Source organism: Meleagris gallopavo, chromosome 5 (assembly GCF_000146605.3).
Source record: "Meleagris gallopavo isolate NT-WF06-2002-E0010 breed Aviagen turkey brand Nicholas breeding stock chromosome 5, Turkey_5.1, whole genome shotgun sequence".
Taxonomy (NCBI): domain Eukaryota; kingdom Metazoa; phylum Chordata; class Aves; order Galliformes; family Phasianidae; genus Meleagris; species Meleagris gallopavo.
The window spans coordinates 52671722-52682694 of NC_015015.2; the positions used below are offsets into that span (position 1 = coordinate 52671722).

At 41.1% G+C, this 10973-nt stretch overlaps 1 protein-coding gene and 2 long non-coding RNA genes across 4 annotated transcripts in view; 2 read left to right on the forward strand and 1 right to left on the reverse strand.

The window, feature by feature from the left end:
* The window catches only part of LOC104911264, a 9834-nt gene extending 5824 nt beyond the window's left edge, over positions 1 to 4010 (forward strand). Inside the window, exon 5 of the long non-coding RNA XR_004159996.1 lies at positions 3302 to 4010. This is a non-coding gene — a long non-coding RNA (uncharacterized LOC104911264). The remainder of the gene's footprint in view (positions 1 to 3301) is intronic.
* Positions 1 to 10973, reverse strand: part of RHOJ (ras homolog family member J) — a 51701-nt gene that overhangs the window by 31168 nt on the left and 9560 nt on the right. The window lies entirely within an intron of this gene.
* LOC116216699 lies at positions 5086 to 9720 on the forward strand. Its single transcript, XR_004159997.1, has 3 exons — positions 5086 to 5991; positions 6177 to 8105; positions 8284 to 9720. It is a non-coding gene; the product is annotated as an uncharacterized LOC116216699 (long non-coding RNA).

Consider the following 10973-nt stretch of genomic DNA (forward strand, 5'->3'; position numbering starts at 1 on the left):
AAAAAGGCATTGTAAATTTTGGCAGTTGGAGGTCATTTAGGCTATTGTGTGTGTATGGCACTTGGATAAAAGGTTGCCTTCTTCTGCCCTGGACTTCCCATTCTGACTCTCATTGGTCCCTCCAGACCATTATCCTGCTGATCTCCATCATTTTTTTTTCACTAAATCCCCACCTGTGACGCTTGCTCTATTTGAAATTTTCCCTACAGTCAGTATTTTCTGAACACTCTATTTTATTTTTTGTGACTTTTGGGGACATTTCCCATTTCCAGCATATCTTTCAGAACAATGCACTGAGCTGACTTGATGCAGAGTAATACAAATCCCACATGCTTGTACAGGACATGTTTCCATTCCTGTGCCCCATTGTTTTAACCCTGCAGTGTCCTTCCCCATGCTGAGGCAGGGCTGTGTGCAACCTCATCTTGCAAGCACTGTGCTTGCTTTGAGGTATGCAGGTTGCAGTCAGATGGGCACTGCTATTTTGGGATGGATATCGCCACCAAAAGCAAAATGAACCTGTCACAAAACAGCTTCTACATCAGCAGCAATTTTAAGCCTTCATCTGCACATTTTTTCCTAGAAATGAAGTTTCCTATATTCTGCACTGTTCATTCCCTAAGGGAAAAAATATCTGCTTGGAGCAGGTCCACAGGGGATTCAAAATTTCCCTGAGGAATGCATCCCTGAGCCAAAAGCATCAGGTGCAGCTGATCACAGTCAGCCTGGGGCTGCTGAGGGGCTGGGAAGGTTGATGAGGGTTTTGGGCTAGAAGCTACAGGCAGTCTGGAGGCTGATAGTGCTGTCCAACTTGTTGTCTTCTCTTGGATAAGTGATTTTTGCTAAGGATTGCAGAGGGTGCTCAGGGGGCTGTGATGGTTAAGTGGAAACCACAGGTATCAAATCTCAGTTGCAGAAGGGAAGTGTATTCTTGAGTGGGGCCTGGATGTATGGGAACCTCCAACATTTTATATCATTTCTGTCTGCTTCAGACGAATATACTGATACTGACCTTTAAAAGGCAAAAGAGAGCCAAGCAGGCTGGCTTTGCTTGCAGAGTTCTGCTGCTGGGTCTTGGTAGTCACAAGTGCAAAACACAATTGGTGCTTAGGACCGGTGATAAAACCCAAGGGAATGGCATGAAGCTGTGACAGGGGGAGCTGAGATTGGATATCAGGAAAAGGTTCTTCACCAGAGGGAGGTGGACATGGCACAGGCGCCAGGGCAAGGGGCACAGCCCTGGGCTGCCAGAGTTCAAGGAATGTATGGATAATGCTCTCAGACAGAGGGTTTGGGTGGTTCTTTGTGGAGCCAGAGGTTGGACTCAATGATCTTCAGGAGTCTCTTCCAATTTGGGACATTTTATGATTCTTTGAACTTCGATTTCTGAGACATGGCAGTCGTATACAAAAATTCTTTGGTCCTGGTGAGAGAGGCTGTGGTTCAAGGTGTTTTCTCCCCAGGGTTTGTTTCTAATGCTGTGATGTTTATTAGGAATTGCCAGGTGCCCTCTCAAGGTTTCCAGTTGAGTTCTACTGGGACCTGTGGAACTTACTGGTGTCTGAGCTTGCACAGAAAACAAAATACTGAAATTTTAAGAATGAGACTTGCTGATACCAAATAGCACAGTGACTTTACATCATTTGTTAATGCCAGAAATTAATTTTTCATTTCCACACTGGAAGACGGTTATATCTAAACCTTCAGCCTAGCCTACCCTTGGTGAGCAAGCCCTGGTTCACACAGAACCAAAGTGGGAGGATGATCATTTCCACTCTCTGTAGGCTTTGGTTGTCTATAATGAGACCTGATGAGGCACAAGAACAATATCATTTCATCTGTGTCTGAGTGCTTCAGCACAGACACAACACTGAATTGATGACAAAAGTGTGTGGCAGCAGTTACTGCCATGAGAGTTGTTTTGGTAGAAAACACAAAAAAATCATTTAACTCCCTTCCTCATTGCTGTAAGTTAATTGGGACATGCTTTATTCTCAGTACAATTATAAATTTAAAAATGAGTACAGCTGAAAAGAGGGACTGGATGGTGCACAGCACAGGCTGGAGTGGAGTTTACAAAAAGCTGCCTTTTAAATCTTATGCCTACATTCTGTTTCTCTCTGGAACAAAATATGATACTTCCAGCCTACAATATGAAGTGAGTCATAATATTGCCATTCTGCTCCCGGCATAATTGGAGCATACCTATGGTATGAAGTGGGAGAAATATTTGGCCAAGAAGAAAGCTCCAGAATTTTATGTACTGTCAAGACGCGCTTAATAAATGGAGAGTATTATTTTCATATTGCGTAATTCAGACTTTCCTCATTCTGGGGTTGTTTCAGCAAAACATGCAAGTGTGTGCTTATCTTTAATTAGTGTTTAAGCCAAGATGGCTGTTAGCATACTTATGGGAAGGGACTTTTCAAAGGGCTGGCTTCTATACATGCATGGAGGCAATCATGTGCTTGCACCTGCATAGGGGCTGAAGGAACTCTTGCAGGTAGATGTAGAGGGTGGGTTTTAGTGGCAAAAAGCATGTATATTTGCCATGATATGTGGTCATTTATCCTGTGTTGCTGCTGTTTTCATAAAGACAGACTTCAACAGTCTCTGCTATCACCCATGTGAGCATGGACTCAGATGGAAAGGCTTTAGGGCAGGGTATGAAGCCCTCATCCTGACAATGACAATGAGCACATTGCCTTCAGCAGGCCAGATTTCATTCCCTGCATGTGAAGAGACTCTGAGACAGAGAGGAATAATCATGTTGTATGTGGCTGGTTGTGAAATATTTTGGCAAAGGAAACATGGCTTGATCTTGAACTCTTCCAGGTGAAAAATACAGTCAGGAGTGATGTGAACACAAAGTGGCGAGGCAGCTTGTGGGTGAACCTTTGGTCTATGACACCAATGATTTGGCCTTGATTCCTGCTCTCAGCTGTGTGACTTTCCCCACGCCAGTGTTTCCCTTCAAATTAAATGGGAGCATTGAAAAAAATTTGCTTTTAAATGAAGCTGGATGAACTCTCATATATCACTGTGGTCATACAAGAGACAATCCACGGGTTGAACTTAATGTTTATTTAGTATAGCTCACTCCTCTATATTAACTGCAGTTATTATTAACTGCTGTGATGCCTGCTGTCCACAGGGCTTTCGTGATCATGAATATATGAAATAACAGTTATTCATTTTATTTTTAAGCATTCAATAGCGTGCAGTGAGTTGTTTAACATTAGGCAGTGTGTGCGTTATGATGCTGTGCTCTCATATGATGTGTGTTTTTCTGACCAAACAGCCCAAAAATCTCTCTTGCCCTTCGTGATGAGAGCTCATAGAATCAGAGCACCAATGAACATTTGAACCCTCCAGAGTGTGAAGTAATAATGGCCAGCTGGTGTCAGTGAGCAAATGGATAAGATGTGAGGATTAAATCTGATTTATACCACACCACTGAGGACCTCTAAAAGACTGGTTTGGATTGGTTTTCAGAGGATTTTAGAACAATCTCTGCCCTTTCTAAAAAGCAATATTCCTCTGTTCAAGGAGGATCTTTGGATTTCCAGTTTAAGAATAAATTCTGGAAAACAGATGGATCTACTGCTGCTGAGATCCTCTGGTCGAATTAAGAAGAGAAAACCAATAGGACATATATGCCTATATATAACTTGAAATTCCTTTCCTCCTGTTAAAACGACAAATTGTGATTGCTGTGCTCATGGGCAGCCTGCATTCTTCGAGCAGACTTGTTGTGTTGAACAGAGAGATTGATAAAGTCAGATGTTTCCCAGGATATGATGGTCAGTGATGGACTGCTACTCAGGAAGCCAACGATAATGCGATCTGGGTATGGAAAAAATGTTCGTCTTCTTGTAAACATAGGAAAACAGTGAAGACAATTTTTATAATTTTCAGTGAAGACAAATTAATAATCACAATTAATTATGATTGTTATCATAAGCTTATGATTCTCTTTGTAATTCTTTAACAAATTGAAACAATAATTTGAAGAATATCAGAGGAGTATCCTTTTGAGCAGCTCACATCAGCCAGTGTTCATTCTAACAAATTGGCTTTCCTCCACAATAATGTTTCTTCAGAATTTTTTTCCAGTCCTGTTCCTTTGGATGTATTGATTTCCCGTAGGCTTGCATCTTCCTACACTAAGATTATTATTATTATTTTTTTTGGAAGTTGGCTACATGTCTGGGAAATATACACCCTTGTGTTCCAAGAGGGCAGAGGGAGGTATTTCTAGAAATAGCAAAATGACAAACAAATAGTGAGAAATTCTGGTCTTGGCCACCTTACTATAAACTCAGCCCATAGGTCTTTTTTCAGAACTGAGGTTTCCCATCTGTCAGTGGGTGAATATAAATTCCAGCGGATGTTGAAGAGACATCTGGAGTGTATCCATTGCACTCCCAGTGTCAGTGAGCATCACCCAATTACCATATATTTTTTGCTGACCAAAGGGAATTTGTGGTCTTCCCTCCAAATGGGTAATGGCAAAAATTCTGATGTGTCTATGGCTATTAGGAGTCTCTGACACTGAGACCCCTGCGTAGTGCTTGTCCTTTCACAGCCGAACGTAATGAGTGTCTTTTATAAGCTAATGGGTTGGGTGCTGAGGGATGAGCTCTGCTGTGCTGCAGAGGAGACCCTGATGTCAGTGACGATGACATTAGCAATGGGGGAACCAGCAAACTTCAGCTTTCAACGAAGCTGAATAAGTGGATTTGAACCACACTGGAACAAAAATGAGGACATGAGATTTTCCAAGGAACCCTTCTTTTCAAAACTCAGCGATAGGATTTGAATGGGCTCTCAAGTTCCACATGGTGCCTTCAAAATCTCCAGCATAAGTTTTAAGGAAGAGAAAGAGAAGATTTTCCATCCTCCCACATTCCAAAGCACCCAAACAAGGAGAAAAGTCTTCCAGGCAGCCACATTTTTCCTACACCTTAAATGACTCCATTGTACAAAGTGAATGCAAAGGCCCAGGTTTGTTCTGGTCTTTGCACGTATTTTTCAAATCAGTGTTTATTTTTCCTGATCTGCCCTGACTTTCTGGTTCCTGTTTCTGTTGTCTGCCATTGTTGCTGGTGAACTTTGGCCCTTACCGGGATTATGGTGGAGTTGCCTTTGTTTGAGGAGGTACATGGGAGATTTTTCAATGCTGTTGTGCTGTGAGAAAAGGAGGGGCAGCACTTTTGGCTTTTCCATCCCATTCAAACCCTCTTATCTCCTCCTGCCTCTCCTCTGGGCTGTATTTCATCAGCAGCCATCCTGGCACTTGTGGTTGCTCTTTGCCCACTCTCCCATATTGAGGTGTGGAGCTGCCATAACCCTGCCCCATGCCAAATGCCATGTGTGTTCCCCTGCTGACCAATCTCCTTCTCTTCTGTACCCACCATTAAAATAGATGGAGGAAAATTAAGCTCATTTGCTATCACCTGTAATTAGCGGGGTTACATCTCTGAGATGGTGAATGGCTTTGGGACCGTTGCCTTTGTTTAGCAATGTGCATCAGTGCAAATGATTTGGAGGAAAATTCCATAAAACAGAAACTACAGACACTCTCTAACTGCTTCTGTAAATTAATATAACAAAGCGAGCCAAGAAAAAAATTCCCAAATGTGACTTCTTTGTAATCTGATAAGTCTTTGACAAAAAAAATTTGGCCATTATTATTATATGAACATTTCCTTGCATCTCCTGGAAGTATATAAGGTGAAAATAGATACTTGTTCTTGAAAAATATCTATTGTGTGTCGTAAATCCCTTCATTCTTATTTCCTTGAAGCTTAAGAGTTTGCACAGAAATGCATTAAGGAAATTGTCTACTTCTTTAATTTATTTTATTGATCTAACTACTGGCCTTATGTTCTATGCAATACATTCATTCACTTCAAAGGTTTCCTGACTTAGATGTGCTTGTACCCAGCTCTGTGAGTCTTCCAAAACCAGATGAACCCAGCACTTTGTGTGAGTATATCTAATCTTAAAAAGGATTTCTTAAGGATCTGTTATTTCCTCTCTATTCAGTATAAAAATATGTTTAGCACAATTTCATCATACTGAATATCATCAGAACAAAAAAAAAAAAAAGCTATGTATGATGGCAATAGACATAAATATTTACAATTAGTAAAAACTCTGTCTAATTTTAGGTACCCACACCCACCACACTCACTGGGGAATGAAGCCAGCCTCTTTCAGGATATGCTTTCAGCTCTCTTAAGGAAACAAATCCATTTGGACTCTTGGTAATGCCTTCTCATTACTTCTAATGGCTCTATTTCTATTCTTACCTAGCAGCTGGAACAGGTAAGAAAGGGCTGCCCATATAGGTAAGCTAAATTCAGTGGTCCTCAGACAGCCCAAATGAATTTTGTTAGGTCAAATGTAATTTTTAGGAATGGGATTTGGGGTCCTCTGTTGAGGAGGTCCTGGTAAGTGCACACTGTTTTGTCTTCTGGCTGATGGATGAGTCTGTCTGATAGCAGTGGCTTGGTTTGTTATCATGAGAGTTAATAGAAATTCAGCTATGTAGAAGGAACTTGAAAACATGCGACCCTACCATAAGAGAGCTCAGAAGCTGGAATATAGGTTGTATTTAAAGATCAGAATACAAGCACACAACCTGATTTCCCTGTCTGTGATGATATCCTTCTAAATTATTCGGAACATTTCAGAGGTCCTCTCCCATACATTTCCTGCGTAATCTGTATGCAGCATCAACAGAATGTGACTACAGACATCTTCATCCACAGCCACTGCACATCACAGTTGAAGTCCTTGAACTGGTAACACAAACATTGGGTATCTATCCCTCAAAGGTGCAGAGTACTGTCTCATAGAGGGAAGATGTGGTCTTATTAATTACTTAATAATTAAATACTAATTAATGTGCTTATTAACAACGTGGATTTACTAGGCAGTAATGTGATAACAAAAGTCATCAAAGGAGAGAAGAAAAAAACAACTCTATAAGTAGCATGTCCCAGAAAGATTAAAGACACAATGATAGATACTTAATTCTAAGACTTCTCTCTTTTCCAAACCACTTGACTTGTACTGTCATTCTGTTTGCCAGAAATTGACAACCTCTTCCTGCAACCATTGCATCTCTTCACACTGAGGAAGTGTAAAACCACACCTGAGCTTGTACTATTTGAGGCATTTTCCTTGGAATGTTTTTCTTTGTTACACAGACTTTTCATTTAGAGGAAGTGGGAGGAAATCTGCCTTTAAAAAATAATGACTACAATACAATTCCTGTAAAATGGATAATAAAAGTAACCAACTAGTACTGGCCAGAGGGATGATAATTCAACTTTGTGACAACTTCTGAGGTTTTACAATTTGTTTTCATTTTACAATGGAATGAAAACAAGACCTTCACATATTATGTATTCAATTTAGGTCTTTCTTGCTGCATTGTCAGGAATAACCAGGGTGCCCTGGACCTAAGAATTTTGTCCTTCCAAGTATTTAAAAAATGCTGATGAATCAGCATATTCTCCTGGTGGGATCGAGCATTGTAAATGCTTTGGCCCGAACTTTGCTAACCCTAGAAGTTCAAAATGATATCTTATGCCCTAAAACTTACAATTACTTACAAATAACTTTTATTTTCTATGCATTATTTCCAGACTGTCTTCTCTAAAGCATACCTTTTCCCTTCATCCTCTATGAATGTACATCCATTTTCCACACTTATCCGGTTCTTTTCTCCTATTTTTTTTTCAGCTTTTCTTGTCTCTCATGCAGCTTCTTAGCACTTTTGACCTTCTGTAGCTTATGCACAAGAAGCAGTGCTAAGATAATGTTTCATGGTATGCTGTAGCAGAGGTTGGCTAGGAAAGAGGTGACTGCTGGATGGACTCTACAACAGATAGTGGTCACTGCACGGCAGTCCCACAACCATGCTGCAAATCCCTGTCTGTCTGCTCTTTGGTTTTAATTCTTCTCAGATGGCATTTTCCATCAGGCAGAGCTGACATCCGTGAGAAGGCAGAAACATCTGCTCCCATGCCCTGGCCGGCTGCCGCCCTCACCAGCTCAGCAGCACTTTAGGAAACCAGAAGAGCCACACGGTAATAATTATCACTAAGTGCTTGTGGGGCAGCTGCTATGCATGCAATGTCTGTGGTTTGGGTTTGGACCCAGCTGGCTTATAGATGGCTCTGCGGGACCTACACCTAGTGCTGGCCAGCCCCATGCTCTTTGCTGCACGCTTTGGAAAATGAAATTGTCTCTTTTCTAATGCTTCAGGTGGGAAGACCCTATTCTTTGAGGGGAAAACAAGCAGTGTGGAAAATAGAGAGAATCAATTCATCAATGCATTCTGAAAGATGGAGGCAACAGCAGAAAGGAGAGCAAGAGGTGGAGTGACTTAACATTGTGCAAAGTATGAGGTGCTTCTGTAGACGTCTTTGTACAAATTGTTTCAGGCAGCTCACCATGACGTATCATGAATGTTATCACCCAGGGACAAGATTCCCTTGTGTTCTCAGGAATTTCCACCCTACTGGGTGTAGTCTCAAAACACGATTTTCCTTGCAAAATTGTCTAAAGACTCATTTTTCAATCTTTTCTGTTCATACATTTAAATAGGAAGCAGGGGGAAAGAAACTCAGTTGGGAGCAACATATGGAGACAACACAAGTTATTCCTGTTTCACCATTTTCTTGGCATTGATTTCCTCTGTCAAACAATACTGCAAATTTGGGACCTCTGTATTCGTACTCCCCGTTGCTTCTTACTTCCTTGGTAGCATCAGGAAGGACTTATGGTATTGCTACAAGCAGCTCTTACAGGAAAAGAAATGAATTGGGAAATACGCTTCAAATAATGGAAGAATGAATTATTTCACCATTTTAGCCATTTCCCAGGAGGGAGAGTAGAGGGAAGAAAATGCATTTAACACTCTAAAATATTAAAATAACTGGAACCACATCAACTTCACCCCTCTGGACTTCAACCAAACTGACTGATTTAGGTAAATTCCCGGTAGATCCAAGTGGCAAACTCCATCAGAGAATATTTCTAAGCATGGCAAGGGAATTTCTCTATACTAATGATATTATGAACTAAATCAGCTAATTTGGAGTTCCTTGGACTTAGGCCTGGTTTCTGGCAGAATAGCAGAATATTTTTGAAATATGAACTGCCCCTTCAGTGTAGAGTCCAATCCTGTTTTCATGGATGGTATTCATGGAAAATCACTTTCTTGAAGCTGTATTTCAAATATATTTTTTAATGAGAGATATTATTCCCTTGAACTTCTGGAATAGGCTTTAAGTATTCACAGCAGTAACTAACAGGCAATGAGATGAAGGGGACTGTACTTGATTTCTGAGATTTACTGGTTACATATACAGAACAAAGCAAAGCAGCACTCTTTCTAAATGTTTAAATACAGCATACAAATACTCTCCTGGATTTTGTTCATGTTCTCACTGAAAATTTTAATGGCAATTTTGCAGAAAGCAAAATACAGGCTACACTGAAAAGAAATTACAAACAATTCTATAGCACCCTTTGTGTTTTGACATAGCAGTGAAGGTGTTTGGTAGTTCTAGCTAATTAAAAAGATGCAATTACAAAATACCTGTTTGTGTAGGTGATAGATCTTGAACCCTCAGTGAAGTTGGTGTGCTCAAATGGAGCCATCTGGGAAGTGGGGTCATACAACCCAACCTGTCAATATCAGCATTATTGTTTGTCTTGAATGGAAAACATGGAGCCAAGCAGGTTGCCCAGGGAGATGGTAGAGTCTGTCCCTGAAATTTTTCAAGAAAAGTGTAGATGTCACCTTGACTGTCATGGTTTAGTGCTATGGTTGTGATGGGTTAATGGCTGGACTAGATGATCATATTGGTCTTTCCAACCTTAGTGATCCTATGATTCTAAGCCAGAGGGCTCTTGCTTTCTTCTACAAGCCATTTCTTGAACTCTATAGCAAAAAAATAGACACTCTCAGGAAGTGCATTTTAATAGAGAGAGTTTGTTCCACAGCTGAATTTCCCCAGTGGAAATGCCTCACCTTTTAAATGAAAAATCAGGTCTTTGTGTTTCTGTTGCTTGTTGCCACTGTGGTTCTGATTATAAGAAGCATCTCAAGCAACTGGCCCCAAAAGTCAGGAAAGGACCTCAGCTCTGTGCCTAATTATTGGAGAAAAGCACCCTGAGGTCAACCAGCCAGTCCTGAAACAGAACTGGGGAGACTGCTCAGAAACAGAGAACGTCTGAGTTGGGAAGGGTTTGGCCTTTGAGGACAGAGCTGCTCAGAACATCTGGATGGCTGCCCGCTCTGGAACTGGAGCATGGGACAGTTTATAAACTTAAAGCAAATTTTCCAACCTTATGGGATTTTCCTTATGGTCTGTTCTCAGTGGAGCAGCATTATTTTGTAAATAGATGCTCTTTTTGTCCCATCTCCCAAGGGAGAAAAATTAATGTTATGTTTGAAAATGTATGTTTTTCCCACTCAGTACTGAAGCAGTTCCTTTCCATAAGGTCTGCAGAAACTGAGCTTTAGCAGATACTGTTAATATAATTACTTCGAAGTTCTATCTAAATGCCTTTGCCAAGGACTCTTTAATAAAAGACGTGGCCTCTGTCCCCTCAGAATTACAGGGGTTGGAAATTCACTCTTGTGAGTCATCTCGGGCGTCCTCCTGCAATGTGACAGGGCCTTTCTGTCCAGCCCCTATGCTCTTAACTCTTTCAGATGCCTAACTGCTAGCTCCTGTCTCATCACAGGGATTGCTGTTTCTATCATAGACTTGTACACTGTCCCAAACCAGGAGCAAGGATGCAGCACTGCGGTGCTCTTCCCCATCCTGCTCTCAAACCACCCCTGTCCTGACTGTGCCTCCTGTGCCATTCTGTATGGGAATATTTTTACAGCTGCCTCCCTCTCTCCTCTGGGAGTTTTCTTTTTTTTTCCTCTCTTTTTT